Source organism: Narcine bancroftii, chromosome 4 (assembly GCF_036971445.1).
Source record: "Narcine bancroftii isolate sNarBan1 chromosome 4, sNarBan1.hap1, whole genome shotgun sequence".
In the NCBI taxonomy this organism is placed as follows: Eukaryota; Metazoa; Chordata; class Chondrichthyes; order Torpediniformes; family Narcinidae; genus Narcine; species Narcine bancroftii.
Genome location: NC_091472.1, coordinates 90,867,936 through 90,885,836, shown reverse-complemented (window position 1 = coordinate 90,885,836; position 17,901 = coordinate 90,867,936). Strand labels below are relative to the sequence as shown.

General features: G+C 44.3%; 1 protein-coding gene across 16 annotated transcripts in view; it reads right to left on the bottom strand.

Moving 5' to 3' along the window:
• Positions 1-17,901, bottom strand: part of map4k3a (mitogen-activated protein kinase kinase kinase kinase 3a) — a 350,582-nt gene that overhangs the window by 69,828 nt on the left and 262,853 nt on the right. The gene's annotated exons all lie outside the window — the stretch shown is intronic.

Sequence of the window (17,901 nt, the reverse complement as noted above, 5' to 3'; positions counted from 1 at the left end):
CTAATTTCTAATGTCCAAAGATTTTTCAAACAATAATCAGTCATTAATAAATAGATGAAGTTACAGCAGCAATTGAGACCCATGTAAACAAATAGGTTAAGTTCAACACAAAATTTATTAACAAACAAACAATAATAGAATAAACCCAATAAACCTAACACCTGAACACCAGCCTTAATGGCAACTCTATATGAACAACAGATTACTATACGGCGTATGTGGGGGAAAAAAACCCAGACCATTGCAGTCCAAGCTGAAATGCCCAAAAAAATCAATAAAATTCCCAAAACAAAACCCCCACGTCAGTCACGTCAAATCAGTCAAGAAGTATCAGCTCACTGATCTTGTCTCCAGGCTTGGTATTATTTGTTTCCTTGCCCACTGGTCTTTTAGTTTGAGGCTGTATCCAGATGACCGTGGTCCCTATAGACTACAACCCTGTCAGGGAACTCGAGTCTGGCTTGAGTTTCGAATATGGCAACAACCACCTTTACTTCATTCACCTGGGAATTTCACAGTGACCTCCTGGTCACTACAAGAGGTTCATTCCTCTGAAGCCCTCCTTAGGATTACCAAGTGACCTTCTACCACACAAGTCTTTCAAAGTCCTCTTTAGGGTTAACAAGTAACCTTCTGTCATACAAATTGTTTCCTTTGGACACCCTGGCTTGAGTGGTCCTATGACTCCTGTCACACGAAGTCCTCCTCTTGAAAGGGGACAGGAAAAGCACTGGTCAATCCCACACACACTCTGGGTTTCAGAGTTCCCCAAGATGTTGTCAGGACAACAGTGCTGACACCCGTGAACAAAGTAGATCAGTCTTCCTTTTCCCACTGAAACTACTGGGTGAACACACTGACATACAGCTCTGGGTAGCAGTATTAGCACTCATGAACAAAGCTCCTCAGTGTGTGGCTTGCTGAAGCTGCCAGGTGAGCATGTAGAGTCAGACTAATTGCCTGCAGTCTAATCCACCGACTAACCTTCCCAAAACCAGTACATTGGGCTTTTTAAACTGCCCAGTGCGTGCCTCCAGCTCTCCCCATTGGTGGAGAGAAGTTAACAGCTGCAGACTCACTCTCCTGCAAGCCCATGGATTTCCAGCACTTGGTTCCTGTGCTTTGACAGCTGTCAAAGTTACCTAGTGGTAGCCCAGCACTATTACAGCTCCTAGCAATAGACAATAGGAGCTGGAGTAGGCCCTTCGGCCCGTCGAGCCAGCACCGCCATTTTACAGATCATGGCTGATCACTACCATCAGTACCCCTTTCCAGGTTCAGCCCTGTCCTCAGTCAAAAACAAAATTGTCCAAGGTCTATAACACTTTGGTTTTTAAAATTCAACTGCTAATAGATTCACACAGAATGCAAGATGGCAAAATATCAGATTTAACATTATATTTCCTGTTGATTCTCTCAACCTTCTTGCAAGACAAGAATAAATGTATTATAGTCAATAGGCTTTTGTGAAAAGACAGCCACACAGAGGTCTCATACTTGATTTTTAAAAATTATTTTATTGATATTTTCCAATAAATTACATAAAAGAAATATAATTATTCAATGTTGATTTTGAGTAAGAAAAGAAAAAGCAAAGAAAAAAAGAACAAGCCCTGATCCTCTCCTCTCCCATCCACCCAGGGAAAAAAAGGAGAGAAATAGTCAAAAAAATTGAAGGGAGAAAAGAAGAAAAAAATGTTTCATTGGATTCATTAAATCTCCTGCCAAGGGACAAATATCCTGACTTACCTGGAATCCCAGGTGGTTCCCAGATGAAGGGCCTGAGGGCAGGAGTGGTGGGGGGGAGGGGGGCATTGTTAAGAATCTACACTTTCGTGTTGAAGATATGAACTCCAAATTTTTAGAAAAACATTGTATTTTTTCCTAAGGTTATAAGTAATTTTCTCTAGGGAAATACATGCATATATTTCTGCTTTCTGAGTCATATCTAGATGGCTCACCGCTATACACTTCCTAGCCACCGCCAATGCAGTCTTTACAAATTATAATTAGTGTTTCGACAGCCCCATTTTAGGTGTTACATCTGCTATATTTCCCAATATAAATAATTCTGGTATCTGTATAAATCAAATCTTAGTTATTTGTTCTAGATTTCCCAAATTCTCCCAGAAAGGCCTCACTTTGGAACATGACCAGGTCAAATGCAAAAAGGTTCCTGTTTATCGGTCGCATCTAAAACATTGATCTGATATTTCTGATTTTAATCTGTGTAATTTTTGTGGCGCAAGATATAGTTGGTGCAAAAAATTGTATTGCACCAATCGATACCTTACATTAATAGTATTGGTCCTGCTGTCCCGACATAAGTTGGATCAGCTTTTTTCATCAATCAGTATACTCAAACCTGTCTCCCATCTTTGTCAAGATTTATGTAACCCCTGTTTCAGGGTATCCATTTGAAGTAAGAAATATACTTTTGAAATAAATTTCTTTGTAGTCCTCTTTCAAACCAGAGTCTCTACTTCACTGCACTGTGGTAAGATCATCATTAGGCCCAATTTGTCTCTTAAGATTTTAATTGAAAATAGCGGAAGATAGTATTATTAAGTATGCTGTAGTCGTGTTGTGTCACAGCGAGAGAAAGAAGAAGTCTGACTCGAGTGGCATCCAGTTAGAAAACTGTTTACTTGTTCACACACGAGCACATTTTAAACATTCCTCCCAGGAGCCTCCATGGTTCACGGGGCGTAAATGATGTCATCTTCCGGCCCACAGTTTGCCCCACAGTCAGAGCCCTCCCAGTTGCTGATGTCAGCAGTTCACCTGTGACTTTCTGAGCCAGTTCGAACTTCGCTTAGGTGAGCAGCCACATTCCACCCCCACCCCCAACCCTGAACCAGCGATCGGAGGCAGTTTGTCTGGCGCCTGCTCTGGTTGTTTGGGTGGGTGCTCTTGCCTTCACGGTGCGGGCACTGTTACTGATCAGTCGAGGTCTAGATGTGCTGGTTTGAGGCAGTTAATGGTGAATCACCCTGGACGGCCCCTCATAGGGATGCTGTAGGGGCAGTCTGTGCACGCCTCTCCAGCCAAAGATGTACTCTCAGCCCTGTAAGTCCTTAGGCTCAAAGGATGTTATAGTGCCATGGCAGGATGTTGAAATTGGGACCAGTTTTCTGAGCTGCTCATGCAGTTTGTTGAGGACCTCTGATGGTGCATCTTTCTGCCCTCGAGCTGTGGGCATGAACTTTCTGGGCACCTTGAGTGGGGTGCCATATTCCAGTTCTGCTGATAAAGAGTTCAGGTCGCCTTTGGGTGCTGTTCGCATGCCAAGCAGCACCCAGGATAATTTGTCTATCCAGTCTGGCCCGTGGAGGCATGCCATCAGGGTGACCTTTAAGTGCCTGTGGAAGTGCTTGTCCAGGCCATTGGACTGCAGGTGGTAGGCCGTTGTACGGTGGAGCTGTGTTCCCACAGCGGTCCACAGCATGGATGTGAACTGTGCACCCATGTCCAAGGTGACGTGGGCCAGGAGGCTGAAATGCACCACTCAGGTAGAAACAAGAGCCCTGACGCACGATTCTGTGGAGGCATCTGCTAGGGGAATTGCCTTCGGCCATCTCGTAAACCTGTCCACCATAGTGAACAGGTACTTCAATACCCTGGAGGGGGCCAACAATGTCTACATGCACATGCTCGAACCTCCGCTATGATGGCTGGAAGGGCTGGAGTGGAGCCTTCATGTGCCTTTGTACCTTGGTGGTTTGGCAGTCTGTCTATGTTCTGGCCCAGTGCCCAACCTACTTTCAGAGGCCGTGCTACATGAACTTATAAGAGATATGCCAAATGGTCGCCCAGATAGAGGGGTGAGCTAAACTGTGCATAGCAAAAACACGGCATCTCCAAGCAGCCAAGATGATGGGCTGGGGCTGACCTGTGCATACATCGCACAGGAGCGTTGGACCCCCTGATCCAATTGCAATGTCCTCCAGGCATAGGCCCGAGACCACAGTCCTGTATGCCAGGATCTCAATGTTTTGGCACTGAGCTTCAGCTAGTGCTGTGTGGTCCACCTCTAGAGATAGGGAAATAGGGAATGCATCGCTTTCACAGAGGCGCATGACAGTGCATCAGCAACTACATTGCTCTTCCCGGAGATATATCTTATCATGGTGGTAAACTCAGAGACATAAGAGAGGTGGCGATGTTGGCAGGCCGAGCACGGGTCCGACACTTTGGCGAAGGTGAAGGTTAGGGGCTTGTGGTCAGAGAAGACTGAAAACTCCCTTCCTTCAAGGAAATACTGAAAATGCTGGATAGCAGCTCCCCATTGAAGGCTCAGTATTTGATCTCTTGGGGGGGGGGGGGGGGGGGTCATAGGTGCTGGCTGAAGAACACCAGAGGCTTCCATTAGCTGTATATGAGCTGTTCCAAGATGCCACTGTGGTGAATCTCTGCTGAGCTGTCAGTCTTCCCTTCAGCTAGCCTTGCCTTACTAACATTGGCTGTGCATTAAATCTACCGTTAAAGACACTCCCCTTGGGATTAAATGTGTATGCACCCATTGTTTTTTATTATTGTACTATTAGTTTCTGCTAATAAAAGCCATGATTATTGTTCGACTACATTTGTCTTTGTCTACTTCATCAACTGGCACTTCAGCCAAGATGGAGGTATCCACCATGAGGGCAGTCAGTTCGCCCACTTGAGGGTTGACCAGGAGTGTGGCCTTTGCCATGGCGTCCTTAGTCTTCTCAAATGCCATAGCCATCTCTTGCATCCACATGATCTCCTTGGTCTTGCCGGACATGAAACCAAACAGGGGTTGCATGATGCTGGCTGCCGAAGGTAAAAAGCACCAGTAAACTGTTGTAGACCCTTAATGGTGTCAGGTCAGGTGAACGGCTTTCACCTTTGCTGGCAACGGGATGGCAGCATGGCAGTTGACGCAGTGCCCTAAGAAGTCAATGGTGGACAATCCAATTTGGCACTTGGGGGGGGTTTGTTGCGAGGCTGAAATCATGCCAGTGGTGGCAGAGCAGATGCAGGTGTTGTAGGCGTTCCTCGCAGGAGCGGCTGGCGATGAGTATGCCATCCAAGAAAACAAACAAGAACTTTGTGTTCACCCTACTGCTTTCATCAATCATTGGAATGTGCTGCATTTTCAGACCAAACGGCATTCTGAGAAACACAAAGGGTCCAAACGGCATAATCAGAGTTGTCTTTGGTAAGTCGTCTGGGTGGTATTTGGTGGTATTCGGCCTATCTTTGAAAAAATGCGAGCCCCATGCAGGTTGGCAGTGAAATCCTGGATATGGGGCACAGGGTAGTGGTCCGCAGTGGTGGCATGGTTCAGCCTTCCGTAATCACTGCACGGTCTCAATCCTCCTGCTAATTTGTCTGTCAGATCGGCACTATTTTCTGAAACTCCCGTTTTAAAAGGTGGGGCTTGTGGGCCCAGGCGTGGAGTGGAGGTCCCTGCGTGAGGATGTGGCATGACATGCCATGCTTGGATGTTGCCGAAGAGAACTGTGGTGTTATGACGTCTGGAAACTTTGCAAGAACTCGTGAATTCGTTCCTAGAATACGTTATGGAATCCAGGTACACGGTGGGTAGCTTGGCCTCCACCAGGGAAAAGTCCTCGTATCTACTAATCATCGCCCCTTCAAGTCGAACAGCAGTGAGTGAACTCTGAGGAAATCTACCCCAAACAATGGTTGCAATACTGCAGCCAGCGTGAATGTCAAAGTGAACTTGTTGGCTACAAACCGCAGGGGTATGGTTTGAGTACCGTATGTGTGGATGACACTGTTATTTATTGCTGACAGTACTTGTCCTGCCTTTCTGTTCTGCGTATCATGACCTGAAGGAGGGAGGACACTAATTTTGGCTCCTGTGTCCACCAGAAACTTGCACCTGAGTGCTTGTCCCAGTCGTAGAGTAGGCTGTGTTACAGTGGCCAGCCACCATTGCCATTAGCAAAGGCTGGCCGTGGCGTTTCCCAAAAATGCACGTGGAGGTCGGCAACGGCGCCTGCCAGAACCCCACCATTGGTGGTAGAACCATCAAGAATCTGCGCTGGTGCCGTCCCTGTTTGAGGATGCGTATGGCCTCACGGCTGGGGTGCCTGGAACCTGGGCCTTTGGGCTTGACACAGCACTAATCTCTAAGGGGCATCCACCCTGCTGCACGGGCAGCTACCCTGCAGGGGTTGCTGAAATCCTCGTCAGCAAGCATGAGGCGGATGCCTTTTGGCATCTGCTCCAAAAAAATTTGTTCAAAGAGCAGGCAAGGCTTATGGTCGTCCGCCAGTACCAACATTCATTAAAGCCGACAGTGTGCAGTCACTTAGGCTGTCCACGTGCAGGAGCCACTCAGCTCATTCGCAGCGGGAGAGACTGAAAGTCCGGAGGAGGAGGGGTTTAAGCACCTCGTACTTGTCGTTAGCCAGTGGCTGACACATGAAATCAATCACATAACCTGTTGTCTCCTGGTCAAGGGCGCTCACCATGTAATAGTACTTGATGGCTATCTGCCTAATTTGGAACTGCGCCTCAGCTTGTTCAAACCAGACCACTGGCTGAGTCATCCAAAAGGAAGGCAGTTTGAGGAAGACTGCACTTTGCAAGGCCGTGATGTCCATGCTGGATCCAAAATGCATTGGGCCCATTGAGGTCACAAATGTAGTCCTGCTGTGTCACAGTGAGAGAAAGAAGAGTCTGACTTGGGTGGTGTCTACTTGGAAAACTGTTTACTTGTTCACACACAGGCAGGTTTAAAACATTCCTCCCAGGAATCTCCACGCACCGTGGGGCGGAAATTATGTCACCTTCTGGCCCGTGGTTCACCCCGCAGACAGACCCCTCCTAGTTGCTGACATCAGCAATTCATGCATAACTTTCTGAGCCACTTTGAACTGCGCTTAGGCAAGCTGGCATATTTGGTTTTTAATTGATCAAATGGCATTAGTTGCCCCTGCTCATAACAATCCTCACTACACCTGATCCCTTTTTGAGACCAGGTGTCCAGGATTTTATTGTCCATTGTTGAAGGAATAAACCTATTTTGCGCTAGAGGTGTTTTAGGAGATCAACCCCCTTAAGTTCCAATTTGATAATTTTTTTTATTCCAAATATCAATTCTATGTTTTAATAAGGGGGCTTATTTTACACCTGAAATTAATTCTGAATTCCATTTACCTATAAAATCTTCTGCTATCCTCTCTCCAACTTTATGCAGCTCTATTTTTGCCCAAGAAGGCTTGTCTTCTCTGTCAAAGAGGGAGGTAACAAACTTCATTTGGGCTGCCCAATAATATTTCTTGAAGTCTTGAAGTTTCAAACCTCCCATCTCATAACCCCCATAACAATTTATCAATAGAGACTCCGGGTGGCTTATCCTTCCATATTTCGATCTTCACTTCATCAGCTGTTGGCTATGACTAACTTCCTGATCCCAAAAGGAAATGGAAGTGAAGATTCGCAAACAACTCTGCAACTACCATTATCCCCAAAAATAAGTGATGCAATCATGTTTAAGAATAAGAGAGCTCAAAAGTTTAGGCTGATATTTCAAGGTGATGCTGAGGAAGAGTTCACTTATTTAGCTGAAAGATAATATAACATTTCAAACATGGTCCTCTCGAGTCTCTTGGGTCAACATGAAAAATCCATTGCACCATTTACAGGAACAGGAAACTTCTCTAGTGTTCAGCTTAATGTCCTTGGTTTGTATTATTCTATGAACCATCAGAACTGTTGGATTTTATCTAAATATTTTACAGTAAAGTGAGTAATAGTGTGGACATAAGGAATGAATTGGATCTGAATACAAGATAGATTTTATAGGGAGAAAATATCTTTTCTAGCCAGCCTATTGAGATAGATGGCAACATTGTGTGCACATTGAAAGCAAGTGAATCTTGAACCTGACAGAAAGCAAGGAATAACAGATGTCTTGGTACATGTGGGTACCAATGACATAGATAAAAAGAAGGAGGAAGTACTGAAAAAGGATTACAGAGAGCAAGGACAGAAACTAAGAAATAGGACAGCCAGGGTGGTGATCTCTGGTTTGCTACCTGTGTCAAGTGCAACTGAGGACATAAATGGAAGGTTAAGAAAAATGAATGTGTGGCTGAGGGGCTGGTGTAAAGGACAGGGTTTTGGCTTCTTGGATCATTGGGATCTCTTTTGGGAAAGGCATGACCTCTACAAGAAGGATGGGTTACACCTAAACCCAAAAGGGGTCAATATATTGGCAGCTAGGTTTGGTACAGCCGTCGGGTGCCTTTTAAACTAATTTGGCAGGGGGTTGGAAACCTGTATGATAGGGCAAAGGACAGAAAAGATAAAACAGGAAAAGTTAGGTTAGGCAGCGAAAGTAAAAAATCAGAAAGATCAAGGAGGGTGAAAAAAGCAAACTTGAAGGCTTTATATCTTAATGCAAGAAGCATTCGGAACAAGGTAGATGAATTAGCTGTGGAAATTGAGATAAACAAATATGATTTGATTGGGATTACAGAAACATGCCTGCAGGGTGGGCAAGCCTGGGAACTTAACATCCTGGGATATATGATATTTAGGAGGGATCGGCAAGAAAGAAAAGGGGGTGGGGTAGTATTGATGGTGAGAGAAGGGACTGACACGATTGACAGAAAGGATATCAACTCGGAAGATGCGGAATCTATATGGGTAGAACTGAGGAATAGCAAGGGGCGGAAAACGTTAGTGGGGGTGGTATATAGGCCTCCAAATAGTAGTGTAGAGGTGAGGGAAGGCATTAAAAGAGAAATTAGAAAAGCGTGCAATAAGGGAACAGCTGTCATCATGGGAGACTTTAATTTGCATATAGATTGGACTAGCCAAATTAGTAAAAATACTGAGGAGGTGGAATTCCTTGAATGTTTACGGGACGGTTATCTAGACCAATATGTCGAGGAACCAACTCGGGAGCAGGCCATTTTAGATTGGGTATTATGCAATGATAAGGGGCTAATCAACAATCTTGTTGTACGAGGCCCTTTGGGTAGGAGCGATCACAATATGATCGAATTCTCACTCGACATGGAGAGTGATGAAATTAAAACCGAGACTAAGGTCCTGAATTTAAATAAAGGGAATTATGATGGTATGAGACGGGAGTTGAGTAAAATTGATTGGGTGGTGTTTATGGGGGAGTTGACTGTGGATAGACAATGGAAAGCATTCACAGATCTCATGGAGAAATTGCAAAAATCGTTTGGCATAAAAATAAACCAAAAAAGGTGACTCAACCGTGGATAACAAGGGAAATTAGAGACAGCATTAGGTCCAAAGAGAGAGCATATCAATTGGCCAAAAAAAGTACCACAACCGAAGACTGGGAGCAGTTCAAGATGCACCAAAGGAGGACAAAGGGATTAATCAAGAGAGCAAAAATAAATTACGAAAGTAAGCTTGCGGCAAATATAAAAACTGACTGCAAAAGCTTTTATAAATATGTCAAGAGGAAAAGATTGGTGAAATCCAGAGTAGGTCCTTTGCAGTCGGAATCAGGGGAATATATAATGGGGAATAAAGAAATGGCAGACCAATTAAATTCTTACTTTAGTTCTGTTTTTACAAGAGAGGATACAAATAACCTCCCAAGGATGTTGGGAAACATAGAGACTAATGCAAGGGAGGAACTGAAAGAAATCAGTATCTCTAAGGACATGGTCTTGGGGAAATTGATGGGATTGAAGGCAGATAAATCCCAAGGGCCTGATAATCTACATCCTAGGGTACTTAAGGAAGTGGCCATTCAGATAGCAGATGCTTTAAGAATTATTTTCCAGAACTCGATAGACTCAGGACCAGTACCCATGGATTGGAGGGTAGCTAATGTTACCCCACTATTTAAAAAGGGGGGTAGAGAAAAAGCAGGGAATTATAGGCTGGTGAGCCTTACATCAGTAGTGGGCAAAATGATGGAATCCATTATTAAGGATGTAATAGCGGAGCATATGACTAGCAGAGAAGGGATCAGACAGAGTCAACATGAATTTACAAAAGGTAAATCGTGCTTGACAAATCTATTGGAATTCTTTGAGATGGTGACAGGTAAAATAGATGGGGGAGAGCCAGTGGATGTGGTGTACCTGGACTTCCAAAAGGCCTTTGATAAGGTCCTGCATAAACGACTGGCTTCCAAAATCAAGGCTCATGGGATTGGGGGCAAAGTATTGATGTGGATTGAGAACTGGCTGGCAGGTAGAAGACAGAGAGTTGGGATAAATGGCTCGTTTTCTGAGTGGCAGGCGGTGACCAGTGGGGTACCACAGGGATCTGTACTGGAACCCCAGCTGTTCACAATTTACATTAATGATCTGGATGAGGGGATTGGATGTAATATCTCCAAATTTGCGGATGACACTAAGCTAGGAGGGGTTGTGTGCACGGAAGAGGGGGTCAGGAAGATCCAGTGTGATTTGGATAAATTGAGGGACTGGGCAGATACATGGCAAATGCACTACAATGTGGATAAATGTGAGGTTATCCACTTTGGTAATACAAACCGGAGGGCAGATTACTATTTGAATGGCAATAGATTAAGAGATGGGGAAGTGCAGAGACCTAGGGGTACTTGTACACCAGTCTCTGAAGGCGAGCATGCAGGTACAGCAGGCGGTTAAAAAGGCAAATGGTATGTTGGCCTTCATATCAAGAGGGTTTTAGTATAGGAGCAAGGATACCTTACTGCAGCTGTACAGGGCCTTGGTGAGACCCCACCTGGAGTATTGTGTGCAGTTTTGGTCACCTTATCTAAGGAAGGATGTTCTTGCGATGGAGGGAGTGCAGAGGCGATTCACCAGGCTGATACCTGGAATGGCAGGAATGACTTATGAGGAAAGATTGCGCAAATTGGGATTGTACTCGCTGGAGTTTAGAAGATTGAGAGGGGATCTCATAGAGACATATAAAATTCTGGCAGGACTGGACAGAATGGATGCAGATGGGATGTTTTCAATGATGGGAAAATCCAGAACCCGGGGCCATGGTTTGAGGATAATAGGCAAACCATTTAGGACCGAGATGAGGAGGAATTTCTTTACCCAGAGGGTGGTGAATCTGTGGAATTCATTGCCACAGAGAGCAGTAGAGGCAGGTTCATTGAATATATTTAAGAGGGAATTAGATATATTTCTTCAGTATAAGGGTATTAAAGGTTACGGAGAGAAGGCAGGGACGGGGTACTGAACTTTAAGATCAGCCATGATCTCGTTGAATGGTGGAGCAGGCTCGAAGGGTCGAATGACCTACTCCTGCTCCTATCTTCTATGTTTCTATGTTTAAAGAATGAATAGATGCTCTAGAATGCACAGAGACAGACGAGATCAAAGAGCAATAGCATATGCAGAAAGTGAACTTACCAAAATGTGTTCATGGTTGATTATCAAGAGGAGATAGGATTAGGCTGACATGCACAGTCGAGCCTTAAATGTGATACATATATCATTAATGCAAATTTTTTATTTGCCTTTGTATTTATACCTCCAATAATTTTGTCTGCAGGAGATCAGCAGAAAATAGGGTGTTTGACCAAAAAAAAATCAAGAACATAATTTGCCAGTTTACTAAATGGGCCTATTTATTTTGGTGCACTCAAGTGTCTCATGAAGATTTTAATTCTGGTACTGATTCACCACCAGAGGGTAGCATTGTCCATTTAATTATTTTTACTTTTAAATTTCCATCAAAATACAAAAAGATAGCAAAACTAAAAGGCACAAGTATGACAATTCTAGTATTTTTATGTTCCACTATGCAGCCACAGTGAAAACATGTAAAAGGAGAGATATCACTGGGTGGTACGGTTAGTGAAAGCTATTACAGCACCAGCGATCAGGACTAGGTTTCGAAACCTGCGCTATGTGCAAGGGGATTTGTATGTTCTCTCCGCATCTGCGTAGGTTTCCTCCGGGTCCTCTAGTTTCCTCCCACCATTCAAAACATAGGTTAATTGGGTGTAATTGAATGGCATGGACTCATGGGCCGAAATGGCCTGTTACCATGCTGTATGTCTAAATGAAAATTAAAAATTAGTTAATCGGATATTGTTTTGATTTGAAATATTTCATTCCTCCCTTCACCCTCCCCCCAACTCCCAGTCAAAGTTTGAAAACGATCTCTGCTTTCAATTAACTGGAATAATAACTTCCTTCCCATCTTGGATTAAAATAATATTTGTGTAGGACTCTGACAGACAACCTCTCATTCATCATTTCGTGTTCAGGCTTCAACAATTCTCGTCATTAACTCAGCATGACAAGTAACCTCAGCATTCCTTTTCACCCCATCGCTACCCTTCTCAAAATCCAGTTAGCTCATGAATACTTTTCTGCTTTTGGATCAATGGCTATGTCTGCCCTCTTCTTCTATCCTACAGCTGGGGAAAATACTTTAGAGTAATCCACTCACAAGCATAACCATGGCTTAATGCTGCTCTTGATTAACCCAGAAAAGGTGTGCAACTCCAATTACAATTTTTATGAAAATGAAATTAAACATATCTACCATGTCTTATTATTACAGCTGCATTATTTAATAGAGAATCTGCTTGTTGCAAATCATGCTTTCCACCATGTAATCTAATTTGACATGTTACATTGGGCCATGTAATCCTGGTTTAAAAGCCAGGATCTCAAGCCTGCGCTGCCATTCAACATGGTCATGACTGATCTACTCCAGGCCTCAACACCTCTTCTCTGCCAATTTCCCATGGCCCTAAACCTCCCAATCTTACAGAAATTATTTTACCTCCTCTTTAAATATCTCAACTCATTTAACCTCTGTAACCCTCTTGGTCACAAAATTCTAAAGATTCAACACCATCTTGTTTGTTGATGCATCGAATAACCAGACAACACAAAGTGGCCACCTCTGATGAATGCTTTACGGTTAAATTCAACACAATGTATAACAGGAGCCCCTGGAAATGGTATCCACCACCAGCCAATCTTCGTCTCTTTCTTTTAACTAGCATGCTTTGCAGGAACTCGCGCATGCGCAATAGTATCGTAGTGAGTACAGTGGATGCAGCGGGTGCATACAGCTAATAGAAGCGGCTGTCTACATCCCCTTTTTTAGGCAACCCCCTTCACATACCATAATCCATGTAGGAGTCATACATTACCATAATCATAGTTCAGCAGTGAACAGTCAGCCCAGTTTAATCTCGAAATTTTGGGTTGGGCTTACAATTACACCTGAAAGGTGTTATGTAGTAGCCATTGGTGGAAGTGGATACATGGGGTTCTACTTGGGGTGCTTCAGCTTGAAAGGATGTGCCATCCATGGTCTTGGGGGTTGCAACCATTTGTTTCATGGGTTCTTACTGAAGGAGCTCAACCTACACTGGTTTCATGTTCCACATCCTGGTTTATAGGAATGGTTTGGGATGGGGTGGCTCCCTTATGGGTAAGATGCATTGACGGTTTCTCTGATACATCCTTCCTTCTGATTTTACCAGGTATGTCCTGGTCTCCTGGCAGCTTCTTTCAACTATGCCCATACGGTCGTAGCCCTGTGGAGTCTGCATCCTTATGACTTGCCCTTCTGCTAATGGCACAAGCAGTCAGGTGGTTCTGTCATAGCAACTTTTCTGTGTTAGCCTCCTGTTCAGCAGTTGGGATTTAATTTCTTGCAGGTTCTTTAGGCTCCAAGAGTCTCTTTGCCATAGGCAGAGTTGTCCGTGTCTGCCTGAACACGAGTTGTTGCACCGGAGAATCCAATATGGCATTGCCGGGGATGTTCCTTTGCTTCAGCAGGTTTAGGAACACATCCATATTTTCCCTGTGAGACTTCTCCATGTGCTACTTCATGCTCCTCACTGTTCTTTAAGCCAACTAGTTTGACTGTGGGTATTCCGGGCTGCTAGTGATGTGGTTGAAATTCCAAGTTATGGCAAAGTGTTTGAATTTCTCACTGGTGAACTAGGTGCCATTGTCCAATAGCAGAGTGTGGGGTGCCCATGCACTGAAAAGAGTCTTTTTAACTTGATAATGACTGCTGACGAGGTGATATTGGGTAAAAGGTCTTTCTCAAACCATCCAGAGAATGAATCGACAAGAACCAAATACTGCTGACCATGCCATTCGAAGATATCTGTTGCCATGGTTTACCAGGGGAGGTCCAGTACTGTGTGAAGCTGCAGTGACTCTTTCTGTTGGTGCAGTTGGTTAGTGCAAGTTGGTACCTCCTGGTCTATGTTCTCGGTCATCCCTGGCCAAAAAATTATGTCTCTAGCCCTGCATTTGGTTGCTTATGCCCTTGGGTGCCCTCTGTGCAGGATGATGACATAAGTCTTTTGCAGTGAACTCAAAACTACTGGTCTCAGCCCTTTCATTATGATTCCATCATCAATGAGTAATTCGTCCCGGAAATGGGAAGTAGAGTTGGACTGCAGGTGGTAGGCTGCGCTGTTTGTCAGGCCAGCTGCCCTTGATAAAAGTGCTCAGGGTCCTCAAAGTTGTATCTTCAGCCGTGTGCTGTCTCAGATCATCCAACCGGGAGGAGATGTGCATTATTGTCATTATACCAAAAGTGTCCTCTTCCTCAGCTTGTTGGATCATGCATTTTCTGGGATAGCACATCGGCTAAGTGAATTTCTTTTCCACAGTTGTAAACTAAAATCAGGTTGTATTTCTGAAGCCTGAGCATCATTCTCTGTAATCGTGCAGGGGCCGCATGGATTGGCTTTTTCAGAATTGTGACCAGATTTCTCTATTTGGGCGTATCTGGTCTCCGTGGTGGTGAGTGACCTGAATGCGTAGGCCACTGGTTTCCCATCTTGCAGGCATGCTGCACCTAGACTGTACTGTGATGTATCACAGGTTAGCATGACTGATCTTCGTACGTCAGTATGATAGAACGGGCGGGCATGACATATGCCTTTTTAATGCATGGAATGCGTTTTGTTGTTGCTCGTGTTAGGACCAAACCATGTCTTTTTGCGTCAACTGCCTTAGCGGAGCGGTAAGATCACTGGTGTGCGGAATGAACTTGCTCAGGTAATTGACCATGTCCAGGAAACATTGTAGCACTGTCGTGTCTGTCAGAACTGGCATTTTATTAATTGCTCTCGCCTTTGAAGGGTCTGCCTTCAGGCCTTCTCCTGTGAAAAGGAGACCTATTTAACTGACCTGGTTCAGCCGAAATCTGCACTTATGGGGGTTGAGCTTAAGGTTTACCTTCCGGGCTCTGTCAAGTACCTTTTTTAAATTTGCATCATGTTCTAACAAGTCTTTGCCATCTATAAGTATGTCATCAACAATGATGGCACAAGGATACCCAGTAAAGATTTGCTCTTTTGATCTTTGAAATACTTCGCTGGCTGAATTGATTCCAAATGGCATTCACAGGAATCTGTATCGGCTGAAACTCGTGCTGAATGTGGTCAGCAGTGATGACTTGCAATCAAGTTTGATTTGCCAGAAGGAATTTTTTGCATCCAATACTGAAAAATACGGTTGTGTCGGCCATCTGCACTGCAACTTCCTCCACGATACACATTGGATGGTGTGGTCGTTTTAAAGCTGTATTGAGGTCTTTTGGGTTGATGCAGATCCGAATCTTCTGTTCGTCTTTTTTTTTAGCAGCCACCATGGAGGACACCCACTCAGTAGGCTCGAAGACTGGGGTAATCACGCCCAGGTCCTGCATCATGTCCAGCTCGGCCTTAACCCTGTCCTTCATTGCTACTGGTATACAGCGTGCTGGACGAACCAAGGGTCTCACTTCCGGATCGAACCACATGGAATATGTCACCGACAGTTTCCCAGTTCTTCCGTATAAAGGTCACTATATTCAGAAAAGATTCTACGTGTCAGATCATCTTCAGCTGAACTTATCTGATGTACCTCTCTGCTGAGAAACAAGACCTATGTCCATGCTTCTGCTCAGGCCCAGCAGAGGCAGGATGTTTTCTTGGCCTATGAAAAATGTTAGTATGTGCAGCTGTCCTTGAACGTAGCTCCGCAATTGCACTGTACCGTTGGTTCTAATTTTGCTGCCCCCGTGTGCCACTAGACTTGTGGACTTGGAGCACAGTATGACCTTTCTGACTTCCTCAGTAGATTGAACGTTCTTCGTGACATGACGTTGCACTTGCTCCAGTGTCAACTTTCATGTCCGCTACTTTACCATTGATCTTCATTGTTACAAATGCTTTGTTATTCCTTCTGATTCTTGTTGGGTCTCCTGTCATCTGCAGAGTAAATCCATCAACGTAATACTCTGCATCCGAGTTAGTTTGTCCTTGCTCAGGTTCCAACTGGTTAATCATCCTTCTGTATCTAGGTCTCAGGGAGAGTTGCTGCCTAGCTCTGCAGCATCTGCTGAAATGGTTCCATTTCCGACAGGTTCTGCACTGCTGGCCAAATGCTCATCTTGCCACATGGTCACCGCCGCAGATGCCACACTCCATCCTGGGTGAGAGGGTAGCAGGGCTTGGTTAGCTTCTTCTTCTTCTGGCTTCCAGCCACTGCCTGTTTGCAGGTACCATAGACTGTGTCTACACTCGTGCCTTGCTGCTGCAGAAGGGCTAGCTTTCTGCTGTTCACTTCCGTGGTTTCGTAAGCCAGACACGTAGAAATTACCTTTGCAAATGTTAGTTCATTGTCACGCAGCAATGCCTTTCTCATGTCTTTGTCGCAGATACCGCAGACCATCTTGTCTTTAATCAACTCATCACAGAGCACTTGGTCCTTGCCCTGATTTTTAAGTTGCTGACATATGATCGAATCGATTCACCAGGCCTCTGGTTTCTGGTATTAAATCAGTGCCTTTCCATAGTTAAGTTCTTTTGTGCATTGCATATTTCTCAAAATTTTCTTTTTAAACACTCTGGGTTCTCTCGTGACTCAGCAGGGCTGATAACGATACCACCTTCATGCACCTCGCTTGCATATATGAATGACCTTTCCCTTTCAATGGCCTCAGAACCCACTAAATTTAGTAAAATGCACACATTGACTTGGGCAGACTTATAACTATGTAGTGCTGCAATGAAAATGTCGTATTCTTGTTCACATATGCGCCAATTCTCCTTCAAACATGATCGGGTCAGGCCTTTTGAATCCCTCTGCCAGTATGGTGCAGTCATAAATGTGTTCACTTGAAGGCTTCAGGTTCAGACTTCTGACACATGTTTGTTGATGCATCGAATAACCAACCACACGAAGTGGCAACCATTCACGAATGCTTTACTGTTAAATTCAACAATACAATGTATAACAGGAGCCTCTGGAAATGGCGTCTGCCAGTAGCCAAGCACTGTCTCCTTTTTTTTTAACTAGCGCACTTCGCGGGGACTCACGCATGCACAATAGTGTCATAGCGAATATAGTGGGTGCAGTGGGTGCAGACAGCCAATAGAAATGTCTGTCTACACACCTCTATTTTAAATCATTGATCGATTACATTGTAACTATACTACCTTGTTTAAGATTCTCCCACTTCTGGAAACATCCCTTGATCAATCCTGTCATGCTTCCTTAGGATGTTATATGTTTCAATAATATCACCCTCCATTCTTCTGAAGTCCAAAGAATGCAGATCAAATTTCTTTAGACATGTGCAATAGGTCAACCATAGAATTAGCTAAGTGAATTGTTTTTGGTCTGACTCCAATGCCAGAATATTGGTTCTTAAATAAAGGGACAAAAAGAGTTCACTGTCCTCCAGGGCCTGCCTGATTAGTATTCTGCATCATTACCATCCTTTGTCTAAACTCTCACCCTCTTGTAATGAAGGCCAATAAGCCAATTGCTTTCTTACCCATTTGCTGAACTTGCCTGGCAAATTTCTGCAAATTGTGCATCACATCAAAATCCCTCTGTCCTTTGTTCAGCTGCAATCTTTCTCCATTTAGACATTACTCTGCTTTTAGATTTCTCTTACCAAAGTGCATGACCTTATACT